This window comes from Leucopleurus acutus (genome assembly GCF_964270905.1).
Source record: "Leucopleurus acutus genome assembly, chromosome: 1".
NCBI classification, from domain to species: Eukaryota; Metazoa; Chordata; class Mammalia; order Artiodactyla; family Delphinidae; genus Leucopleurus; species Leucopleurus acutus.
In genome coordinates, this window is record NC_139142.1 from 30,564,434 (window position 1) to 30,589,500 (window position 25,067).

A 25,067-nucleotide genomic window follows, 5' to 3' on the forward strand; every position below is an offset into this window, starting at 1 on the left:
TAACATTTACATCGATATGTATAGCATAAATCCCATAGGATTCAATGCTAATTTCTGATTCTTTTCCTTTTTTGACTTCCCTATTTTGATTCCTCTCCTAGGGTCTTGCATTTCAACTTTATCAATAAGTAATTTATTCAAGAAGGACCCATAGTAATAAACACTGAGCTCTTGCATGCTTGAGATTATGTGCCTATTTACTTTATTCTTAAAGGATAAACTGGATAAATTGTTAGGTCACAAAACTTGTCTCTGAGCAGATGGTAAACGTTCTTCTATTGTCACCTAGCATTGAGTGTTGGGCAGGGTTTTTTGTTTTCTTAAAAAATTTATTTATTTATTTTATTTATACATTTGGTTGTGTTGGGTCTTTGTTGCTGCACGCGGGCTTTCTCTAGTTGCGGTGAGCGGGACTAGTCTTTGTTGCTGTGTGCGGGCTTCTCATTGCATTGGCTTCTCTTGTTGCAGAGCACGGGCTCTAGGTGCTTGGGCTTCAGTAGTCGTGGTGCACAGACTTAGCTGCTCTGCGGCATGTGGGATCTTCCTGGACCAGGGCTTGAACCCGTGTCCCCTGCATTGGCAGGCGGATTCTTAACCACTGCGCCACCAGGGAAATCCCTGTGCAGGGTTTTTTGTTTGTTTGTTTGTGTTTACTACAGTTTACCTATTCATCCCCTGTCTAACTGGATTTCATAAGTCTAAAAAATGTCTGGCAAGAAGTTGTACTTTTAAAACATTTTTTTAATTTTTAAATTTATTTTTTATACAGCAGTTATCTATTATCTATTTTTTATACAGCAGTTATCTATCTAGTTATCTATTTTATACATATTAGTGTATACATGTCAATCCCAATCTCCCAATTCATCCCCCCAACCCCCACCACACTTTCCCCCCTTGGTATCCATAAGTTTGTTCTCTACATCTGTGTCTCTATTTCTGCCTTGCAAACTGGTTCATCTATACCATTTTTGTAGATTCCACATATATGTGTTAATATATGATATTTGTTTTTCTCTTTCTGACTTACTTCACTCTATATAACAGCCTCTAGGTCCCTCCACGTCTCTACAAATGACCCAATTTCGTCTCTTTTTACGGCTGAGTAAATATTCCATTGTATATATGTACTACGTCTTCTTTATCCATTCGTCTGTCGATGGGCATTTAGGATGCTTCCATGACCTGGTTATTGTAAACAGTGCTGCAATGAACATTGGGGTGCATGTATCTTTTTGATTTATTGTTTTCTCTGGGTATATGTCCAATAGTGGGATTGCTGGGTCATACGGTAGTTCTACTTTTAGTTTTTTAAGGAACCTCCATACTGTTCTCCATAGTGGCTGTATCAATTTACATTTCCACCAACACTGCAGGAGGGTTCCCTTTTCTCCACACCCTCTCCAGCATTTACTGTTTGTAGATTTTCTGATGATGCCCATTCTAACCAGTGCGAGGTGATACCTCATTTTAGTTTTGATTTGCATTTCACTAATAATTAGTGATGTTGAGTAGCTTTTCATGTGCCTCTTGGCCATCTGTATGTCTTCTTTGGAGAAATGTCTATTTTAGGTCTTCTGCCCATTTTTTTTATTGGGTTGCTTGGGTTTTTTTGTTTTTTGTTTTTTGCGGTATGCGGGCCTCTCACCGCTGTGGTCTCTCCCGTTGTGGAGCACAGGCTCCGGACGCGCAGGCCCAGCGGCCACAGCCCACGGGCCCAGCCTCTCCGCCGCATGTGGGATCCTCCCGGACCGGGGCACGAACCCGCGTCCCCTGCATCAGCAGGTGGACTCTCAACCACTGCGCCACCAGGGAAGCCCAGGTTGCTTGTTTTTTTAATATTGAGCTGCATGAGCTGTTTATATATTTTGGAGATTAATCTTTTGTCCTTTGATTTGTTTGCAAATATCTTCTCCCATTCTGAGGGTTGTCTTTTTGTCTTGTTTATAGTTTCCTTTGCTGTGCAAAAGCTTTTAAGTTTCATTAGGTCCCATTTGTTTATTTTTGTTTTTATTTCCATTACTCTAGGAGGTGGGTCAAAAAAGATGTTGCTGTGTTTTATATCAAAGAGTGTTCTTCCCATGTTTTCCTCTAAGAGTTTTATAGTGTCCGGTCTTAAATTTAGGTCTTTAATCCATTTTGAGTTTATTTTTGTGTATGGTGTTAGGGAGTGTTCTAATTTCATTCTTTTACATGTAGCTGTCCAGTTTCCCCAGCACCACCTAGTGAAGAGACTGTCTTTTCTCCATTGTGTATCCTTGCCTCCTTTGGCATAGATTAGTTGACCACAGGTGTGTGGGTTTATCTCTGAGCTTTCTATCCTGTTCCATTGATCTGTATTTCTGTTTTTCTGCCAGTACTATATTGTCTTGATTACTGTAGCTTTGTAGTATAGTCTGAAATGAGGGAGTCTGATTCCTCCAGCTCTGTTTTTTTCCCTCAAGATTGCTTTGGCTATTTGGGGTCTTTTGTGTCTCCACACAAATTTTAAGATTTTTTTGTTCTGGTTCTGTAAAAACTGCCATTGGTAATTTGATAGGGATTGCACTGAATCTGAAGATTGCTTTGGGTAGTATTGTCATTTTCACAATATTGATTCTTCCAATCCAAGAACATGGTATATCTCTCCATCTGTTTGTGTCATCTTTGATTTCTTTCATCAGTGTCTTATAGTTTTCTGACTACAGGCCTTTTACCTCCTTAGGTAGGTTTATTCCTAGGTATTTTATTCTTTTTGTTGCAATGGTGAATGGGATTGTTTCCTTAATTTCTCTTTCTGATCTTTCATTGTTTGTGTATAGGAATGCAAGAGATTTCTGTGCATTAATTTTGTATCCTGCAACTTTACCAAATTCTTTGATTAGCTCTAGTAGTTTTCTGGTGGCATCTTTAGGATTCTCTAAGTATAGTATCATGTCATCTGAAAACAGTGACAGTTTTACTTCTTCTTTTCTGATTTGTACTCCTTTTATTTCTTTTTCTTCCCTGACTGCTGTGGCTAAAACTTCCAAAACTATGTTGAAATACAGTGGCGACAGTGGACATGCTTGTCTTGTTCCTGATCTTAGAGGAAATGCTTTCAGCTTTTCACCATTGAGAATGATGTTTGCTGTGGATTTGTCATATATGGCCTTTACTATTTTGAGGTAGGTTACCTCTATGCTCACTTTCTGGAAAGTTTTTATCATAAATGGGTGTTGAATTTTGTCAAAAGCTTTTTCTGCTTATGATCATCTATTGAGACAATCATATGATTTTTATTCTTCAGTTTGTTAATATGGTGTGTCACACTGATTGATTTGCATATATTGAAGAATCCTTGCATCCCTGGGATAAATCCCACTTGATCATGGTGTATGATCCTTTAATGTGCTGTTTGATTCTGTTTGCTAGTATTCTGTTGAGGATTTTTGCATCTATATTCATCAGTGATATTGGTCTGTAATATTGTTTTCTTGTAGTATCTCTGTCTGGTATTGGTACTAGGATGATGGTGGCTTCGTAGAATGAGTTTGGGAGTGTTCCTTCCTCTGCAATTTTTTGGAACAGTTTGAGGATAGGTGTTAGTACTTCTCTAAATGTTTGATAGAATTCACCTGTGAAGCCACCTGGTCCTGGACTTTTGTTTGTTGCAAGATTTTTAATCACAGTTTCAATTTCATTACCTGTGATTGCTCTGTTCATATTTTCTATTTCTTCCTGGTTCAGTCTTGGAAGGTTATACCTTTCTAAAAATTTGTCCATTTCTTCCACGTTGTCTATTTTATTGGCAGAGAGTTGCTTGTAGTAGTCTCTTAGGATGCTTTGTATTTCTGCAGTGTCCATTGTAACTTCTCCTTTTCGTTTCTAATTTTATTGATTTGAGTCCTCTCCCTCTTTTTCTTGATGAGTCTGGCTAAAGGTTTATCAATTTTGTTTATCTTCTCAAAGAACCAGCTTTTAGTTTTACTGATCTTTGCTATTGTTTTCTTTGTTTCTATTTCATTTATTTCTGCTCTGATCTTTCTGATTTCTTTCCTTCTGCTAACTTTGGGTTTTGTTTCTTCTTCTTTCTTTAGTTCCTGTAGGTGTAAGGTTAGATTGTTCATTTGAGATGTTTGTTGTTTCTTGAGGTAGGCTTGTATTGCTACAAACTTCCCTCTTAGAACTGCTTTTGCTGCATCCCATAGGTTTTGGATTGTCATGTTCTCATTGTCATTTGTCTCTAGGTATTTTTTTATTTCCTGATTTTTCAGTGATCTCTTGGTTATTTAGTAAGGTATTGTTTAGCCTCTATGTGTTTGTGTTTTTTACATTTTTTTCCCTGTAATTTATTTCCAATCTCATATTGTTGTGGTTGGAAAAGATGCTTGATATGATTTCAATTTTCTTAAATTTACTGAGGCTTGATTTGTGACCCAAGATGTGATCTATCCTGGAGAATGTTCCCTGTGCACTTGAGAAGAAAGTGTGATCTGCCCTTTTCAGTTGGAATGTCCTATACATATCAATTAAATCTGTCTGATCTACTGTGTCATTTAAAGCTTGTTTTTCCTTATTAATTTTCTGTCTGGATGATCTGTCCATTGGTGTGAGGTGTTAAAGTTACTCACTATTATTGTGTTACTGTTGATTTCCTCTTTTATAGCTGTTAGCAGTTACCTTATGTATTGAGGTGCTCCTATATTGGGTGCATATATATTTATAATTGTTATATCTTCTTCTTGGATTGATCCCTTGATCATTATGTAGTGCCCTTCCTTGTCTCTTGTAACATTCTTTATTTTAAAGTCTATTTTATCTGATGTGAGTATGTTACTCCAACTTTCTTTTGATTTCCATTTGCATGGAATATCTTTTTCTACCCCCGCACTTTCAGTCTGTATGTGTCCCTAGGTCTGAAGTGGGTCTCTTGTAGACAGCTTATATATGGGTCTTGTTTTTGTACCCATTCAGCAAGCCTGTGTCTTTTGTTGGAGCATTTAATCCATTCACATCTGAGGTAATTATTGATGTGTATGTTCCTATTACCATTTTCTTAATTGTTTTGGGTTTGTTTTTGTAGGTCGTTTTCTTCTCTTGTGTTTCCCATTTAAATAAATTCCTTTAGCATTTGTTGTAGAGCTGGTTTGGAGGTGCTGAATTCTCTTAGCTTTTGCTTGTCTGTAAAGTTTTTGATTTCTCTGTCGAATGTGAATGAGATCCTTGCTGGGTAGAGTAATCTTGGTTGTAGGTTCTTCCCTTCCATCACTTTAAAAATATCATGCCAATCCCTTCTGGCTTGTAGAGTTTCTGCTGAGAAATCAGCTGTTAACCTTATGGAAGTTCCTGTGTATGTTATTTGTCGTCTTTTCCTTGTTATTTTTAATAATTTTTCTTTGTCTTTAATTTTTGTCAGTTTGATTACTATGTGTCTCGGTGTGTTTCTCTTTGGGTTTTCCTGCCTGTGACTCTCTGTGCTTCCTGGGCTTGGGTAGCTATTTCCTTTCCCATGTTAGGGAATTTTTTGACTATAATCTCTTCCAATATTTTCTCAGGTCCTTTCTCTCTCTCTTCTCCTTCTGGGACCCCTATAATGCGAATGGTGGTGTGTTTAATGTTGTCCTAGAGGTCTCTTAGGATATCTTCATTTCTTTTCATTCATTTTCCTTATTCTGTTCCATGGCAGTGATTTCCACCATTCTGTCTTCCAGGTTACTTATCCGTTCTTCTGCCTCAGTTATTCTGCTATTGATTTCTTTTAGTATATTTTTCATTTCAGTTATTGTATTGTTTATCTCTGTTTATTCTTTATTTCTTCTAGGTGTTTGTTCTTTAATTCTTCTAGATCTTTGTTAAACATTTATTGTATCTTCTCAATCTTTGCCTCCATTCTATTTCTGAGGCCCTGGATCATGTTCACTATCATTATTCTGAATTCTTTTTCTGGAAGGTTGCCTATCTCCACTTCATTTAGTTGTTTTTATGGGGTTTTATCTTGTTCCTTTATCTGGTACATGGTCCTCTGCCTTTTCATTTTGTCTGTCTTCCTGTGAATGTGGTTTTCGTTCCACAGGCTGCAGGATTGTAATTCTTCTTGCTTCTGCTGTCTGCCCTCTAGAAGAAGTTGTACTTTTCTCCTTGTCTGGTTGTTGTTAGTGAAGCTTGTTTGTATGTTTATTGGTTAGTTGGTTGTTTTTGTTTTGTTTGGAGAGGTAGGTTTTATTATTTGCATATTATTGCATATTAATCTGGGAACCAGCTTTCTCTGCCATCTTTACCTGAAACTCTCCAAAGACTTGTTTGGGAGATTAGCATTGGAAACTCCATCTGGTGGCCAGGTCCTGGGGCCTCTATTGTTCATAAATATTGAAGACACACAGTCAGAGTGTCCCTACAGGCTGGTTCTCTCTGCTAGAGCAAAGTACACTCCTGCTACAAGTAGCAACCTGAGAAGTGGCCCTTCATATATTTGCAAATGGCTCTCCTATTCCCAGTCTCTACTTTTTCTAGGATAAGTATTCCCAGATCATTTCCACATCTTTTGCCATCTTGACTGGATTTCTTTTTATCACCATCCTTCTTCTAATGTGCTTCCCAGCACAGAACACTGCAGTTACGACAATGACATATCTGCAAGGACACTGCAGGTCTGAGCAGACTTGGGCCTTCCTTTGTTTGGGACCCTGTAAGCCTATTAATATGGCTCAAGTTCGTGTTAACATTTTTGGCAGCTATATTTCACCATTTACTCATGACAAGTCTGTCTTTAATTAAAACCTCTAAGACTCTTTTACATGTGCTGCTGTTAAGCCATATCTCTCCTATCTTGGAGGTAGGTAGTGGGTTTGTTTGGGGTTTTTTTGCTGTTGTTCTTTGTTTGTTTTATTTTAGACCTTCAGTTATTCTTTCTGTTTACATTCATTATTTTAAATGTGATCCACCATTTTGAAATGCTGATCTTTTTGGATGATAATTTTATTATCTGACTCATTACTTATCCCTGATAGTTTCATGTTGTAAGAGTGTCACCAATGTCTTCATCTGGGTAATAGCAAAGTTTTTGGAATCCATTAGGCATAGTCCTCACTCCTCCACTTGCTAGTTATATGATGTTGAATAAACTAATTGTCCATTCTGAGCCTATGAAGTGGAGATAAAAATGGTACCTGCCTTTAGGATTGAATATAAAGTGCTTAGCACCATGCCTCGAATATATTAAGCATCTAATGAAAGGTAATTATTGCTAGAATTATTGATTAAAATGTCAAAAAAGAGCCAACTGAAAAGAGCCCCTTGGCAGTCCATTAGAAATTCCCCCAAAGTTTGCATTAACCCTTTAACCAACAACTTTTGGGGATGGTCTTAATAGTGTTGCATCCACCCAATGACATCATTATAGAAACTTCATTTTGTTTGTAATGCTATAATGAAAGATGCTGTTATACATGCTGCTCAAGTCTTGATGAACTCTGCTGTAGCATTCCACCAAAAGCCTATGAAAAAGGAAATGAAGTTGGTCTGGCCTTGTTCTTTCCTAGGCAACCCTAGCTTGCTGGCCTCCAGGGTTCACTGCTTCCCTTTATAGGAGCTAACGAATGATTTATTCAGCAAATGTTAACTTTCCTGATCTAGAGAGGTGGTTTTCACTCTAGCGTTCAACAGAGTGTCTCAGAGTATGCCCCCTTTCCAGGGGAAGAGGGGGAGGCAAAATGGGGGTGTTCCTAGCCTTCTTTCCCTGTGACACCCAGAGCATCTCTGCTTTGACCAGTTTTCTATGTTTGAGTTCTATAGCCTCAGACTGCATTTTTTAAAAAAGGGCATCAGGAGGGATCTGAGAGCCATCATTTGGAAACAACTGGTCTGAGCTAAATTGAGATCTCGCTGTTTATCCTTTGCTCCCCTTGAGTTTAAAAACAACATTCCAGGTCTTTATGGCCTGTCACAGGTCACGAGGACAGCAAGTTTATCTGCAACAAGTTCCTTCTGACTTCTGAGATGACATACCTTACTTGGACGGAGAGACTCACATCCACCTGGGATGCTCGGAGCTCTGGACCCCTGGCTTCCGTTCGTGCTCACCACTCCCTGTAGCTCCCCTTCCAGGATGAAGAGCTTCCTCTCTTCCTGGGAGGCAGGATCACTGCCAGACCCAGTAGCTCTGTTTTCTCTGTCATCTGTTATAATTACACATCTTGCCCCAAGCAAAAGGACTGTGTCTTCCTTGTTCTTCCTCCTATAACTGAAAAAGCCCATTGCATTGTCTTAGCAGGACACGGGACCCAGCTGCTCTGCGTTGTAGAATCCCTATGGCTTTTACAAGTTGGGAATGACTCTGTCAATTTCTCTCTTTTTTCTCTCTCTGTCTCTCTCATTTCTATTCTTGCTCTTTTCTTTGATTATTTACCATGTATATGTGGTGATCTGTCTAATCCTCTTCGAGTTTTTCTTTTTTTTTTTTGCGTTACGCAGGCCTCTCACTGTTGTGGCCTCTCCCGTTGCGGAGCACAGGCTCCGGACGCGCAGGCTCAGCGGCTGTGGCTCATGGGCCCAGCCGCTCCGCAGCATGTGGGATCTTCCCGGACCGGGGAACGAACCCGTGTGCCCTGCATCGGCAGGTGGACTCCCAACCACTGCGCCACCAGGGAAGCCCCTCTTCGAGTCTTAAAGACATTCTTCTCTTCCTTGTTTGTGTGCTTTTTTTTTTTATTCTTTTACTCAGTTTCTCATAGTGCTCTCTGTATAATCACATCTAATTCTTTGGCCATCTCCCCATTTTTCCTCACCCATTTCCATTCATTTTGAAAATATTTATCAGGGTTTAACTGTGTGCCAGACACTGTGTTGAGCACTGGGGATATAACACATGGTTTCCATTCTCAAGAAGCTGGAGGAAATAGACAAACAGGAAGTTCCAGAACAGTGATTACTTTGTCACAATTCCATTTTTGGTATTTTTACTCTCTTTTGAGCCACTTTCTTTTTAGAACCTGAGAGCACAGGATAACTCTGGAGCAAGTAATGACCCCTACCAGATGTAAAAGAACATGACTTTATGCTGATTGGAGCCTGAGCAATGGGTTTATATGAAAGACTGGAAAGAGAAAGGGAACTACCACATATTAAGTGCCTACTGCATGCTAAGCACAATGCTGGGCCCTCTAATATACATTATCTTATTTATTCACAATTACCCAAGAAGGAGATATTATAATGCTTACTTTACAATGATGGGAAAGTCAAGTTGAGAGAACCCTAAAGTCACAGAGCTGTAAATCAAGCTGTTGGGATTCACATCCAAGTTTGTCTCTCCAGTGCATCATGTTGCAGAACTCAGCCTCCTTTGCATGGGGTGTGGGGGGAGGGATGGAGTGGGAGCTTTGGGTTAGCTGATGCAAACAAGATAAACAACAAGGCCCTACTGTATAGCACAGGGAACTATATTCAATATCCTGTGATAAACCATAATGGAAAAGAATATGAAAAAGATGTATGTATATGTATAACTGAATCACTTTGCTGTATAGTAGAAATTAATACATTGTAAATCAACTATATTTCAATTTAAAAAAAACTCAGCCTCCTTTGAAATGGTGCCTTAACCTTCCTTCTCTCTCCTTTACTCAGCGTACATCTCTCATCCTCTTCTCAACTCAGCCTGGCTCAGAACTCACTTCTTAAGCAGGCTTCACCAACTGCCCCAGAATATTCTTTACTTCTATGCAATCCCTCTTTGGGGTTTTTCATTATTTGTACTGGTTGACTTTTGCTTTATAGCTGTCCTGGCATTATTTTGTACTTGTGTCCTTGGCTTTCCTGAGTTGCTAATTCCAGGAGGGCTGAGTTTCTCCCGCCTCGGTGACCAGCACAATGTGTCCCCATTGTGGATTGCGTGCAGTCTCCTTCAGACTTGGTCCCCATCCTTTCCCTCTTCTCCCCCTTGGCTGGACTTTTGCTCTATGTCCTTTTCCACTTACTTATGGGTCTTTAAACCATCTCCAAATGATTAAAATCTGGGTCTCTACCCCAAGTACGTAGCATGATGGCTTCAGCTGTTGTCTTTATAGGCTCTGCCCATAGTAGGGGCAGGAGGGAGCTACTATGTGCCCATGGTAGGGGGTTGTAATCCACCAGCTATAAGGAGCAGCAGAGGCCAGAGCACTCGTTTTCCTCCTCCCAAGGAGATGCTGTCTTCCTGGAATGCAGCCCAGCATCACTCATTCCCTTGGGAATGCCCTCTGAGACCACAGCTGGCTCTGAGGGACTCTGATCTCTCCCCTCTGCTTTGTGACCAGCCCCTCCCATTTAACAACAGCCAGAGCTTCTGCTGCATTCATGAGATACACGGCATTTTCCGATGGAACCGTAAGCTTTTTTTCTTCATTCACATTTTCCAGACCTTGTCCAGCGAGTAAGGCCACATTTTCATTGCCATCCCTGCAGGCAAATTTTTCAGGTGGCTGGAGAATAGGTATTGGTGCCATAGGACAGCATGTGTGGGAGTTTGCGCTGTTTTTCTTCTCATCTCTGTAGAGTGTACATATCCTAGCTGTAGTCTGTGAATCTTCATCTCTGACATGTGTGCCTAGCCCCTGACATCATTGTGTGGCAACACTGCCGTTGTCCCCACGCTAGGACTAAACAGTCAGGCCAAGGGCGAGCTTGCACACCATTGCCAAGCTTCTATGTCACTCCTCACACCTTCCAAGGAAGGTCCTTTCCCGCTCCCACTAATGCATCCCCATACTGACAAGCCTCTGAGCAGGTGTGCTGGCGATGGTTGCCCATCAGTTTGTAAACAGAGAAAGTAAAGATTCTGGGTAAGAAACTCATTCAGGGACACACAAGTTGGTGACAAAAAACACACACAGGGCTTCCAGGATCCACACGCTGCCTGTCCTGACACTGTCTGTCCCAAGTCTGCCCAGACTGTCCCAAGTCTGCAAGTCCAGACACCGTTCTGGATTAAGCCATCACTTAATCCTTATAACAACCTTAAGTGGTGGGTACATGCCTTCCTCATTTTATATGTGAGAGAGGTTAAATAACTTGCCCAATTTAGGAATCTGGTACCTTACAGAGCCAGGATTAGAAGCCAAGCCATCAAGTTCTAGAGCCTGTGCACTTGAGCATCCTGCTCTACAGGGTCCAGGCTGCACTTTACAAACAGAGCTTGAAGTATGTTAAAGAACTTCTCCAGCCAAAGCAGCAAGTCAGGGCAGCACCAAGGTTAGACAAGGGTAGAGGGCAGTCGAAATGGCCCAAGAAGCATCTAGTCAGCGTCGTGGCAGGACAGGGGTTCAGTTCTAGCCCAACCAGGAGATGGCATTTCTCATGGCAATGTTAGAAATCCAGATGCATCTCTGTTTCTCTCTCTGTCTCTGACTCTCTCTCTCTCTCCCCCACCCTTTCTAATGGACACGAACCACCCCTCACTCCAAATCTGATCTATCACTTTCAAGTCCCAGAAAACCCCCTACCCTCTGATACTATCCTTTCCTTAAGACAAGAAGGAACAAAAGAAACTCTTTTGATTGGTTTGTACTGAGCAAATATGGGTATGTTAATCCATTCACTTTCAAATTCCCTTTGTTTACTGATAGAAATTACCTGGGCCCGTTCTTTAAACTAAAAGTAATTTCTTCTGAGGGACAGAGGATAAAATAAACTGTGCCTCTGACCTTTGTTATTAAAGTATCTTTCCTTTTCCCTCAGAGTGTGCCAAAGCACAGGGAGATTTTAGTCTCCACAAACCCTTCTATTTTTTCTTCTCAAAAGCTGCATCTAACTGTACATGGTAAGTGCTAGAACTATGGCCCAGGAGACTATTTTCTCCACACAAAGGTGAATTCGTGGAAAAGTAGAGTGACCAATGCTGGAAGGATATTACCAGAAAATACAAGTAAACGTATCACCTGGGGGCAAAGTAACCAAAAATAACCAGCAGGGTACCAGAGCCATTCTGAGCTTCCTCCACAAAACTTTCCAGGATTCAGCAATTGAACACATCATTACAAGGGAAGTACTGTTAGGCCAGGTGCTGTTTTGGATGGCAGGGGCACAGAGTGATCAAAATAGATGAAATCCTTGCTCTCCTGGAGCTCATCTTCTAGAGGGGAAGAGACAGGCAATAAACAAATGAGCCAATAAGTATGTACTCTGTCATGTTGTGATAAGGGCTAAGAAGGAAAAAAAAGCAAGGCAAGGGGGAGAGATACTGATGAGATGAGTGTTTGCTAGGTGTGGTATAATGTGAAATATATTTAGTCTTTGTTCCCAATTCCTGTCAAAAAGCTCCTAAAACCCTTGGAATGTCTTGAGTGATAGGAGTGTCTTTTGTATTCATTAACGAGCCCCTTTTGAGCACACCTGAATTTATGCTAATGAGATGACTTAGCATGGGGCCCGCTAGATAGGCCCTCAGGATGGGGGTGGCCACCAGAAAGATCCTGAGATTAGAAGGTTGTAACTTTCAGCCCCACCACTGACTTCTGGGACAGGGAAGGAGGGGGCTACAGATTAAGCTCCATAAAAACTCTTGAACGATGAGATTTGGGACCTACTGTATAGCACAGGGAAATATACTCAGTATTTTGTAATAACCTATATGGGAAAAGAATTTGAAAAGGAATATATATATATGTATATATGTGTGTATGTCTGTGTGTGTGTATATATATATATATACACACATATATATACACACACACATATATATACATATATATATATATATATATAGCTGAATCACTTTGCTGTACACCTGAAACTAACACAACATTGCAAATCAACTATACTTCAACTTAAAAAAAGAAAGAGAGAAAGGTTTGATGAGTTTGGGGGTTGGTGAATACATTCACATGCCAGAGGGTTGCACACCCCAGTTACATGGGGACAGAAGCTCCTATGCTTGGGACCCTTCCAGACCTTGCCCTATGAACTGCTTCACCTGGTGTTCATTTTTATCCTTTATAATATCCTTTATAATAAACTGGTAAATGTAAGTAAATGTTTCTCTGCTTTCTTTGAGCTACTCTAGCAAATTAATCAAACCCGAGGAGGGAGTTGTAGGAATCTCCCGTTTATAGCTAGTCAGTTAGAAGCACAGGCAACAACCTGGACTTGTGATTGGCCTCTGAAGTGGAGGCCGTCTTATGGGACTGAGCTCCTAACCTGTGGATTATAACACTATCTCCAGGTAGATAGTGTCAGAACTTAATTTAATTTGTAGGATACCCAATCAGTGTCCACTGAGAATCAGAGAATTCCTTGGTGGTTTTGGAAAACAAATATCAGAGTGAGGTAGGTTGGACCATGAAGGCTTCTCTGATAAGGTAACATCTGAGGAGAGATCTGAAGAAAATGAGGGAGTGAGCCTTGTGGTTTTCTTGCAGAAGAAACAGCACATGCAAAGGTCCTGAGGCAGGATTATGTTTGCCATAGTCAAGGGAAAGCAAGGAAGCCAGTGTGGCTAGAGCAGAGTAAGAGAGGACAAGAGTGACCGAAGATGCCAGACCTGTAGGGCTTTAGAGGCCCTCGTACAGACCTTGAAGCTTATACCAAGAGAGATGCAAAGCTATTCAGAATTTTGAACAGAGGAGTGATAAAAACTGACTTTCGTTTTAGAAGGACCACTCTGGCTGCTATGTGGAAAATGCTACCTCCAGAGCCTAGCATTTCTCACCATAAGCAGTGAGAAAGCTGATGGCCCAGGGGGGAAGGCAGGTAAAGGGTAACTGGAAAGAGAAATGTAGGATGTTTTGGAATCTAAAAAAGGAGGATCTGACCTAGTCTGAGGATCCAAGGGAAGGCTTTCTGGAGGAATTGATTTTAAGCTAAGACTTAAGAAGGATGAGTAGGAATAGAGGAGATAAAGAGGGGAGGGGAAGAGCTTTCCAGGGAAGGGAAAAGACACATATAAAGACTCTAGGCATGAAAAAGCATGGACTCATGGGGTGGGGTGGGGGGGGGACCAAAACAACATTAAAGAGGCTGAAGCATAGTAAGCCAGGGCCAGGGTTGTGGGTTAATGCTAGTAAAGGAGGGTCCACGCCTGTAGGGCTGCATCTAGAGTGGTAAGGACTAGTCATAATCCTAAAGCTACAGGGAGCCAGTGAAGGTTTTCCTTAAAAGACTAACATGACCAGATTTGCATTTTCAGAGGATGACTCAGGCACAATATGAAGAATACACTTACTCAGAGGGTGAAAATGGATGAAGGGAGACCAATTAAGAGACCATGTCTGGGCCAGAGAAGATAAAGGCCTGGACCTGGCAGGAGCAGAGGGGAGGGAGCTAAATAGGTGGGTTTGAAGGATATTTTGGAGGTGGAAGAGAGCAGATGGGGTCACTGTTTAGAAGTGGGCAGAGGGGGCCGTACAGTAGCTCTCCATGACTTTCGCCCTTGGGCAACTGGATAGATGGAGGTGCCCTTCCTGAGAGAGGGAATCAGAGTCCCACGTGGTTTGGAATTCCAGAGCCTTGGCCAATGTTGCTCTTGCCTCTTGAGCAGAGCTAGCACTGCCCTGTAGGTAGAGCGTGCTGGAGCCAGGTTATACCCGCAAGCCAGCTGCTCAGCATTTGGTTACTTGAAATCAGCTCTGGGGGTGGGGGAGAATTTACACAATGAGGACAACATTACAAATTACAGCTTTCCTTCCAAAGAGCCAGTTTACAGCACACTACTGTCTGCAAAGAAAACTTGGCCCTGGTTTCAGGCGCTTCAGTGACTGCTTGTTGGTACTTCAGTGGTTTGGGAATACAGGTCATCATTCTCCAATTTTGATACAAAATGTTGACCTTGCTTCTTGGATTTAATGCATGGGTACCTTCCTATGTATAGCTTATCTTCTCTAGGCTCTTGCCAGAGTTGAGAATGGAAGCAGCTGTGGGATATTGGAAAGAACCCTGACTAACCTTGAGGCACTCCTAGGATACCAATCTTGGCTGCCTTTCTGTTTTATGGCTTCCTGACTAAACACCTTACCTCCCCTTGATATTTCATCTAATGTCAAGGATAAAAGGATAAAAGGATTACCTCCCCTTGATATTTCATCTAATGTCAAGGATAAAAGGATGAGAAGGAGGCAGATACTGGAAAGCACAATGGGCAGGATGCCAGAAGATTCATCTGTCTGTCCATCTATCCATCCGTCTGTCCTTCCAACAAAAATTTGCTGAGTATCCAGTAAGTGGCATGGGCTTCCTAGTGCTGGGGGTATAAAATCAAAGGCATTCTTTGGAGTTCTCAACATCACTGGGGAGACAGACTCATAAATAACTCTAATGCCAATTTTCATCAAGATGTGTTCCACTACAAGTGACAGAAAACCTAACTCAGAATGGCTTGAACAATAAAGACATTTATTGCCTCAAATATCAAATAGTCCAGAGGTAGGGCAGTTGCCATGAACATTACATAAATTTTAGTTCCTCTTCTCTGTAATGCTCTTGAATTTGCCCTGTTCTATGTGCATTGGCGTCTAAACCAGGCTAGAGATAATATGGCTGCAGCAGTTCCAGCCATCGCATCAGATATCACAACAGCCAAAGGAAGAAAGAAAACCATTTCTTCCTGTATCATTTTTTTTTTTTTTAAAGAAAAGAGGACACTTCTCACAAATTTCCCAGATGTTCCTTCATGTCTTAGTTCCCAGAATCAGGTCATGTGCCCATCCCAAACTTCATCACTGGCAAAGGGAATGAGATAACTCTGACAGGCACAGACTAGTTAGGTTCTATTCCTAATGCTGAGAATGAGGTCACCATCCTCGAGTCTCATGGGGGCAGGAGTAGATACCTGAATAAAACTGAGCTCTGTTAGCAAAGGAGAATGGGGTGAGAGCTCTGGGTGTTTGGCAGGTGGCAAACTGCATCTACTACAGAGGACTAGGGAGATGCTATATCAGAGGTGTATGTACATTGCATGGTGGGGTTCATGGGGAAAGACAAAGTTTTTTCCTGGATGAGGGAGGCAGTTGGGAAGATTTCAGAAAGGAGGTGACTTGGGAGCTGGGCTGGGGATAAAAAATACAAAGCTGAGAGCTGTGGCAGATCCAGGTTGAGAGGGTCTTCTAAGCCCTTCTCAAAGGATCGCACTAGATCCCACGGAAAGTGTGGAGTCACTACATGTATTCTTAATATTTTAAAATCCTATTTTTAAATTGAGAAATAGGAAAGGGGAAGAAGAATAATCACTTACTGAATGCCTTCTATGTGCCCGATGCCGTGTTGATGCTTTACATAGATTCCCTCCTATAATCCTCACGACAACTCTGTTGGAAAGCTATCACTGCCCCATCTTAAAATGAACAAATGGCTCAGGGATCAGGGGCTATGTCCTTATCAAGTAACAGAAGCCCTCGCCAGCGGATATTTGCTCAGGGATACGCCTGCAGGTGTGGCACTTCCCAAGCCTCTGATGGGGGCGGGACAGGGCCCTTGCAGTGGAAAGAGCGTGGGCGGCTGTTGCCATGGGAGGTGATGAGCATCCGGGCTGGAGCCGCAGCGGCAGGGACGGCGAAGAAGTGAAGGGGAGAAGAGAACGGATGTGAATAGGGGCAAAATGCATGGGGATTCACGACCAAGGGCCTGTGTGGGTGAAAAGATGGAGTTTTTCAGGACACAGTAGTTCAACTACAGTCTTTGCTTCGAGAATTCAAATTTGTTCCACCCCTACTGAGATATTAGGGAACATTTTGAGCATACCTGTCCCTCAAAAAACACTAGATGAAGGCAGAAAACTGCACCTAGTTTAGGAATACATGATACACATGCATACACACACACACACACACGCCCCTCAGACATTTACCAGCTTCCTCAGTTCACCATGTATGTGTGTTATGAGTCACACTTATCCACATCTGGGGTGACAACTTTCTGCCTGATTTCCACCACTTCACAATAACCCACAGACTGCAGCCCTTCGGATGCCCACTTCCCCAAGCAAACTTCAGGTCTTTTGAAAGTGCCACATTTATTCTATTATTTATGTATTTCTCAACTATTGAACATGTGTAAGACCATGCTGCCATTTAATAGGTTTCTATCTCTTCTTTTTAAATGTCACTGATGAAGTTTTTGAGTGTTGTGCTCATTTTCCCCGTGAACCCTGTGGTTTTCATTGATCAATTTTGTAAAACAAAATTTTCAAGGATTATTTCAAATTTTTAGGCTTAGAATAGAATTGACTATACGTTTAAGGTTTCTGCTTCGAATACCTGGATGTATGATTACTCACTTTATAGAAAGGGGGTTTGGTGGGGGGACAGGGGAAATTGCAGCTTTGGCTTTGGACATACTGAGTTTGAAGTTCCAGCAGTTGGAACTGACTAAAAATATTGATCTGAAGTTCAGGAAGAAAACAACTAGGGGACATGTAAGTAGTTTGTAGACAATTAGCAAATAGCAAGTAACAGAAGCCACGTAAGTGAGAGAGGCTTCCCAGAGAAAGGTGTGGACAGAGAGAGTCTAGCAGGACACCTGAGGACACAAGCATCCAAAAGCAAGGCAGGGAAAGAGGGGCCAGGGAAGGAGCCCGGGCAGTGGTGGGGTCAGAGAGGTGGGAGAGTGTGGTGTCAGGAAGTCAAGAGAGGTCAGAGTCCAAGATGGGAAAGGTGGGCCAACAATGTCAAATGTTACAAAGTTCAGATGGAACGAATAGTGAAAGGTATTGGTTGAATCAGGGCATTAGTAATTCATTTTTAGCCATAAGGAGGGCAGGCTTTGGGAGTCTCTTCTCCCAAGATTTTTAGATGTGAAGTGAAGCAAAAGAATGGTATTTTGGAAGGGAGCCAAAGCTGAAGGAAAATTTAAAAGCTGTTTTTAAACACTCCCATTTACCATTGCAACAAAAAGAATAAAATACCTAGAAATAAACGTGCCTAAGGAGGCAAAAGACTTGTACTCAGAAAACTGTAAAACACTGATAAAAGAAATCAAAGATGACATAAACAGATGGTGAAATATACCATGTTCTTGGATTGGAAGAATCAATATTGTGAAAACGACTATACTACCCAAAGCAATCTGCAGATTCAATGCAATCCCTATCAAACTACCAATGGCATTCTTCACAGAATTAGAACAAAAACTCTTAAAATTCGTATGGAAACACAAAAGACCCCAAATAGCCAAAGCAATCTTGAGAAAGAAAAACAGAGCTGGAGGAATCAGGCTCCCTGACTTCAAACAATACCACAAAGCTACAGTAATCAAGTCAGTATGGTACTGGCACAAAACCAGAAATATAGATCAATGGTAAAGGATAGAATGCCCAGAGATAAACCCAAGCACGTATGGGAACCTAATTTACGACAAAGGAGGCAAGAACATACAATGGAGAAAAGACAGCCTCTTCAATAAGTGGTGCTGGGAAAACTGGACAGCTACATGTAAAAGAATGAAATTAGAACACTACCTAACACCATACACAAAAATAAACTCAAAGTGGATTAAAGACCTAAATGTAAGACAAGAAACTATAAAACTTTTAGAGGAAAACATAGGAAAAACACTCTTTGACATAAACCACAGCAAGATCTTTTTTGACCCACCTCCTAGAGTAACAGAAATAAAAATAAACAAATGGGACTTAATTAAACTTAAGAGTTTTTCCACCACAAAGGAAACCATAAACAAGACAAAAAGACAACCCTCAGAATGGGAGAAAATATTTGCAAATGAAGCAACTGACAAAGGATTAATCTCCAAAATATACAAACAGCTCATGGAGCTCAATATCAAAAAAACAAACAATCCAGTTAAAAAATGGGTGGAAGACCTAAATAGACAGTTCACCAAGGAAGACATACAGATGGCCAAGAGGCACATGAAAAGATGCTCAACATCACTAATTGTTAGAGAAATGCAAATCAAAACTACAATGAGGTATCACCTCATGCCGGTCAGAATGGCCATTATCAAAAAAGTTAGAAACAATAAATGCCGGAAAGGGTGTGATGAAAAGGGAAACCTCCTGCACTGTTGGTGGGAATGTAGATTGATACAGCCACTATGGAGAACAGTATGGAGGTTCCTTAAAAAACTAAAAATAGAACTACCATATGACCCAGCAATCCCACTACTGGGCATATATCCTGAGAAAAACATAATTCAAAAAGAGTCATTGCAGCTCTATTTACAATAGCCAGGACATGGAAGCAACCTAAGTGTCCATCGAGAGATGAATGGATAAAGAAGATGTGGCACATATATACAATGGAATATTACTCAGCCATAAAAGGAAACGAAATTGAGCTATTTGTAGTGAGGTGGATGGACCTAGAAACTGTCATACAGAGTGAAGTAAGTCAGAAAGAGAAAAACAAATACTCTATGCTAACACATATATATGGAATTTAAGAAAACAAAAAGGCTCTGAAGAACCTAGGGGCAGGACAGGAATAAAGGCGCAGACTGAGAAAATGGACTTGAGGTCACGGGGCGGGAGAAGGGTAAGCTGGCACAAAGTGAGAGAGTGGCATGGACATATACACACTACCAAATGTAAAATAGATAGCTAGTGGGAAGCAGCTGCATAGCACAGGGAGATCAGCTCGGTGCTTTGTGACCACCTAGAGGGGTGGGATAGGAAGGATGGGAGGGAGACACAAGAGGTAGGAGATATGGGAAAATATGTATATGTACAGCTGATTCACTTTGTTATAAAGCAGGAACTAACACACCATTGTAAAGCAATTATACTCCAATAAAGCCATTAGAAAAAACAAAAAACAAAAAGATAGTAATAGTAGCAGCAGAGATAAAACTAATATTAGTTAAAATTATAATAAGTAAAATTAATAAAGTAATCTATAGTGTTTCACAGCTTACAAAACTTATGATAAATTCTTTAATAAAATATTGTTCTTCCAAGTACTTTACCAAACTAAGATGTAGTGACAATAATAGTATTCATAAATACAAAATAAACATTTTGGTATGTCAAAAAAGAGAAGGAGATGGAAGGAGAAAGAAAGAGATGGAAATGGTCACATTTGGAAAGAAAGATGGTCCCTTCCTCCTCTAAGAATGAATAAGGCAAGATGAATTTAGGTATGGTAGAGTTTATACCCCACAGCCTCTATTCTTCTTGGGAATTGAGAGGAATGTAAAATAGGACCGCAGTCGCTTAACCGAAAAGGGGCTTATTTTTCTAGCATAATAAGAAGCAACAAGAAGAGCCAGTCTGAGGCTGATGCTGGGGCTCAAAATGTCACCAATACCCAGACTCCTTCTCTAGTCCTTCTCTGTCACCATAGGGACAATATGCCAGCTGACACTCCAGATAGCGTGTCTTCATTTCAGGAGGAAACATGAAGAAGGGTAAAGAAGTTGCAGGCCAGCTATATAGCCTGCTCTTTTTAAATCAGGAAGACAATGGCTTTCCTGAAAGCCCTCACCCAGTGGATTTCCATTTATATCTCACTGGCCAGAACTAAGTCTGGCTGCAAGGGAAGCTGGGTAGTTAGTGTTTTTAGGAAGGAAAAAAGAGATATTGGGTAAACAACTAGCTATGCCTGCTGCACTGACAATAAGTAAGAATGAATTCTCAGGCAATGTAAAGGACACAGTTGGACTTTGAGAACACAAACTGCTAATAGCACTAATTTGTCCTGGGTTCCATCATCAGCTAGTTGGGTAACTGGGGGCCTAAATTTTTCTCATCTATAAGAGGAGATGCTTAAACCATATTATTTCTAAGCTTTAAAAAAAATGTACAATCTATAATTCTAAGGGCTTATATAACATCTATTTCTAAAATAGCAGGAGACTACGGCTGACTTTCTTGGAAGCCTGAGAAACCTGTTGATGATTCTTCAATAAATTAGTTCAGAAGGGCACAGTGTAGGACCCAGGGAAAATGTTGTCTATAGGTATGTTTAATAAGGCTTACTAGCATACGAAATTCAAGTTTTCAGTTAAATATGCACTTATGAATAGTTCTCTAATATGGACACCTAGAAGCGCAATTGCAGTCTTGAAGCCCATGAGATTTAAAAAATTTAGCAGAAATGGCCGTCCAAAAAGACTGTACAAATTTATATTCCTTCCAGCAATGTTCTAGAGTGCCAATGTGCCTAGCAGAAAATATATGTAAACATGAAGAAATAAATATTATGAGTTCTTTTATTCTTTGTCAGATACCATCATATGCCCTTAAAAATCATTATTTTAGGGGATTCTCCTAGCTACCCTATGAGGCAGGTAGTGTTATTATACCCATTCTAGAGATGAAGAAACTAAGGCTCAGAAAGATTAAACAGCTGCCCAAGGCCAGTCACTTCATCACTGGCAAAATTGAGACTGGAACCTAGGCTTATCTGACACCAAATCCATTGTCTTAAACCCTGTACTCTACGGCCTTACAATTTCTTCCTACTGGGTCTTTAGTCTACATGGAAAAATATGGAAAGACTTGTCTATCTTGCCTCAGGATTCTGTCCAGAAGCCCTAACACTGCAAAGGCTAGAACTTGGTAGAAATCAATACTACCCAGAGTAAGTCTGAGACACCACAAAGACACAAAGCAGTATTATTCCATAAGAAAACCTTCAAGAACCATACATAAAGAGGTCTCCCTTTTATGGTTTCAGCAGTGTGAATAACATAGGAATAAAGGAAACTTATTTTCACCTTTTCTTCCCTTTACTCAGTAGGAACTAACTGTGACTTCTGGTTATGCTTTTAAAGAAAATCTCAGGCTTTTCCTGTTCTTTGTCATAGGCCTAAGGTGAGGCTCCCACAGGGCCGTCTCTGCCTATTTGATCCTCCTTGGATATGCGTTCACTCACAGAACCAGACACTGAACTTCATTTTGTTATAATACATCACCACCACAGGAGGAAAACGAAACCACTGAATGGAATGGAATGGGATGGTTTTGTCACAACAAGGTCAATAAACTGTAGTAGCGGTTAGTCGATGACCTGTTCTTGGAATCCTGCTGAGACAGAAGTGGCTAGCACAAGCAAATCTTCAGAGTTTCACCTGGGCCTTTTCAAGTGAGAAAGAAAAAGGGTAGAGGCAGGGTGGGAGTGGTCATGACAAATCATGGGGTGTCTTGATGAGAGGAAATAACACGGCCTTTGAAAGATGTACAGTCTCACATCATCGAGATGGACAGGGATCATTACCAAGCAACGGTCAAGAAAGATGCTTAGATCAGTGTGCAAATAACTAATGTAAGAGTCCTCTGTCTCGAAGTCTGGAGAATTGTCATCAACTGATATAATCACACGGCTTTTCTTCTGTATTCTATTAATCAGGTAGATTACACTGATTGTTTCTTTTACAGCTTTATTGAGGTTTAACTTGCTTACAATCAAATTCACCCATTTTAAGCATATAGTTTACTGAATTTTGGCATACACATGTACAGCCATGCAACCACCCAATGTCTGCAGGACTTGTGTTTCTCTCTCCCATTCCTGACGTAGGTAATTTAAAATTTCTCTCTTTTTTCTTTACCAGTCTTGCTGGGTGTTGCCACTTTTACGAATTTCAGAGAACCAACTTTTGGCTTTATTTTCTCTATTGTTCATCTCTTTTCTAGACATTGACTTGTGCTCTTATCTTTTATTTCCTAATTTTTACTTACTTTGGGTTTAATTTGCTCACTTTGTTTCTAGTTTCTTATGTTGAATATTTAGATTTTTTTTGGTAACAGCTTTACTGAGATAGAATTCACGTTCTATACAATTCACCCATTTAAAGCGTACAGTACGATGGTTCTTAGTGTATTCACAAAGTTGTGCAACCAAAATCAAATACATTTTACAGTATTTTTATCACCCCCAAAAGAAATCCTATACCCTTTATCAGTCACCCCACCCCTTGCTAACTTCTGCACTCAGCTCTAAACAACCACTAACCTAATATCTGTCTTTATAATTTGCCTGTTTGGGACATTTCTTATAAATGGAATCATACAATATGTGGTCTTTTGTGACTGGCTTCTTTCACTAAACGTGTTTTCAAGGTTCATCCATGTTGTAGCATGTGTCAGCACTTTATTCCTTTTAACCACCAAATAATATTTCATTGTATGGATTCACTGCATTTTACGTATCTATTAATCAATGTATGAATAGATGATTGATTTTAACGTTTTCTTCATTCCTAATATATGAATTTAAAGATGTAAAATTCCCTCTGAGAACTCCTTTAGCTGCATCATATGAACTTTGATATCTTATATTTTCATTATAATTCTATTCAGAATATTTTCAAATTTCCCTTATAAAATAAGTTATGGATTTTTATAAATGTATTGATTAATTTCCAAATGTGTGGGACTTTTGTCTATGTCCTGTAGGTTGAATAATCTCTAAGATCTACCTTCATGTTCACTGTTTCTTCAGCTGCCTCCAACATGCTGTTAAGAACATCCAATGAATTTTTTATTTCAGTTATTGTACTTTCCAGCTCTAAAACTCCATTGGTTCTGTTTTTATAGTTTCTATATTTCTGCTGTGATTATCCCATTATGTTCATTTGCTGTGACTATTTTTTCTTAAATCCTTGAACATATTTATAGTGGTTGCCTTAGTCCTATTTATTGCAACAGCATCTAGATAACCTCAGAGTCCCTTTTTTTTTTTCCCTGAGTATGGGTCACATATTCCTGTTACTTTGCATATCTAGTGATTTATAATTGGACGCTGGTTATAAAGGAATGTACAATGTGGAGACTAGATTCTGCTATGTTCCTTTGAAGAGTAATCGTTATTAACTTGGCTAGACTCGAATTCCAAACTATGTTTTCCTGCACTCAACAACAGTTGAATTTTCTGCTCAGTTCTTTCAGCTTCCAGTTGATGCCTTTTCCTTCCCTTCCTTCTTTCTTTTTATTCTTTTTTTTTAATAGATATTCTTTTGATGTGGACCATTTTTTAAAAGTCTTTATTAAATTTGTTACAATATTGCTTCTGTTTTCTGTTTTGGTCCTTTGGCCACGAGGTGTGTGAGATCCTAGCTCCCCAACCAGGGATTGAACCTGCACCCCCGACACTGAAAGGTGAAGTCCCAACTACTGGACCACCAGGGAAGTCCTTTCTTTTTATTCTTTTCTTTTCCCTTTCTCCCTCCCACCCTCCCTTCTTCCTTCCTTCCTTCCTTGTCAAGAAGTTGGGTGGATGTTTTAGATAGATTTTGGGTTTCACACCTCCTGCAGTTCATTTTGTTCTAGGATTTCCCCCTTAATTCTGGCTGAGCTGCCAGCCTGAACTCTCCCCTGACAATCCAAGACAGTGGACTGTGGGTGTGCTCAGGTAAAAAGTTGCAAACCTCACAGGTATACTTTCTGCTTTTAATGGTGGACTGCTCTCTACTTTGTTTACTTTTGATAGGTCTCCAGTGTATTCAAATTGTTTTTTTAAAACATTTTGTTCAGGTTTTATAATTATTGTTTATGAGAGAGTTAGTCCAACCAAGCTGCTCTGCCATTATCAGAAGTCAAAATTTGTTTTCAAACACTTTTTTTAAAAGCATACCACTTGCAAAGATCTTACAGGGAAGGGATATAGGTATGATGGAGAATGTGGTTTCGGAAAGAATCAAGATGAACTAAGAATGTAAAAATTAAGGAAATATAAGTCTTTATGGGAAAATTACATTCATCCCTCTGAGGTGCTTACATTAGTTTTTAAAAGGGAAAGAACACTGAAAAAGGAGTAAGCAGTCAAACGATTATACCAAACTTAAGAATCGGTATTTTTCATAGAAGACTTTGTTTAACATTGAAGAGACTGATGTCATTCTGCATGTCACTCTAAGTCTTAAATTTTAAATGTACTCTCTCAAATTGTGGTCAATTGCTATGTTAGATGTCTTCTAGTTGATTCCATCGCACTCAAAATATCTATAGCTATAAATGACAAACAACAAGCATTCCTGAGGCTGTCACTAAAGCAGCTGCCACAGAGCCAGTGAGGCTGACATTGGTAGGGCACAGAGTGACCCCACAGACTCAAGGTCCCAGCTGCCGTGGGGAACAGCAGCACATAAGGGATTGGCCTGTTGGATGAGCAGAGGTCATGACAGATTTTGTCCCCACAGAAAAACTCAGGCTCACTCTTTGGCAAGAAAATTTTATAGTAAATATC